This window comes from Trichechus manatus, unplaced genomic scaffold (assembly GCF_000243295.1).
Source record: "Trichechus manatus latirostris isolate Lorelei unplaced genomic scaffold, TriManLat1.0 scaffold00283, whole genome shotgun sequence".
Classification (NCBI taxonomy): Eukaryota; Metazoa; Chordata; class Mammalia; order Sirenia; family Trichechidae; genus Trichechus; species Trichechus manatus.
In genome coordinates this window covers 1,646,171-1,647,391 of record NW_004444219.1, presented here as the reverse complement: position 1 = coordinate 1,647,391, position 1,221 = coordinate 1,646,171, and positions in this window count along the sequence as shown.

Below are 1,221 nucleotides of genomic sequence, written 5' to 3'. Positions count from 1 at the left end.
TCAGAAATGTTGGAACACTTTGTGACTCTACTCATTGGATTGCCTGGCTGCAGTTGCTATTCCTCAATAAAGTCTTTGCTTTCACTTTTAATGGAGTGTAAATTTTGTTCAGTGCTATGACACATCTATAGAGGAAAATGTGGCAGTGTCTAAAAATTTGGCCATGCATTTAAGCTTTGATTCAGAATCCTCTCTTCTAGAAATTAACTCTGAAAACACACCAATGATACAAAGCATTATTTGTAATTGCAAAATACTGTAAACCACTTAAATGTCTAAATATAGGAGACTAGTTGAATAAACTATGATACATATGCCCAAAGGGTTACTATTTAGCTATTAAAAAAAAAATGAGGAAGTCATTTATAAACTGATTGGAGTGATTTACAAAGTATATTATTAAATAGAGCAAAGGGCAAAAGTATTTTTCCATTTGCATAAGAAAGAAGGAGAAATATAAAAATACATCAATCTTCTTATTTTGGTGAAAAGAAACACAGGGTAGATAAACTATATATCTATGAAATTGGTTACCTATGGTGTGGGAATAACAGGGCAAAGAGTGCCAAGAGATAGAAGAGAGAAAGACACTTCTCTGAGTATATCTTTTTGATTAGTTTTGGAAGCATGTTTATATTCTAAGAATTCAAAAAATTAAATCAACATATATGGGAAGAATTTTAAAATGGGATGTAAACAGAAACAAGTTAACCTAACTATCCTGGTGGCATCATGGTTAAGCATTCGGCTGCTAACCCAAAGTTTGGCAGTTCGAATCCACCAGCTGCTCCTTGGAAACCCTATGGAGCAGTTGAGTCAGAACTGACTGGATGGCAACCGGTTTGGTAACAGATTTTATATTGTAAAGGAACAGCATAACCACACTGAATGGGTAGGGAGAGAACTACTTCCAGTACCTACTGAATACAACATTTTGAATAAATATCCTGATGCTATGGAAACAAAACAAAACAAAAGCCAATATATGTATCTTTTCTCTTTACACTGAAAAGACCTAAAAGCAATGACTTCCTGCTGTTGTTTTTGTTAGGTACTACCAAGTTGGTTCCAACTCTTAGTGACTCTATGTACAACAGAAGGAAACATTGTCCAATCCTGTGCCATCCTCACAATCCTTGCTATGTTTGAACCCATTGTTGCAGACATTGCAATGATGCCCTAGTAGTAATGAATAGTACTTAAATCTTTGTTTGTAAACAC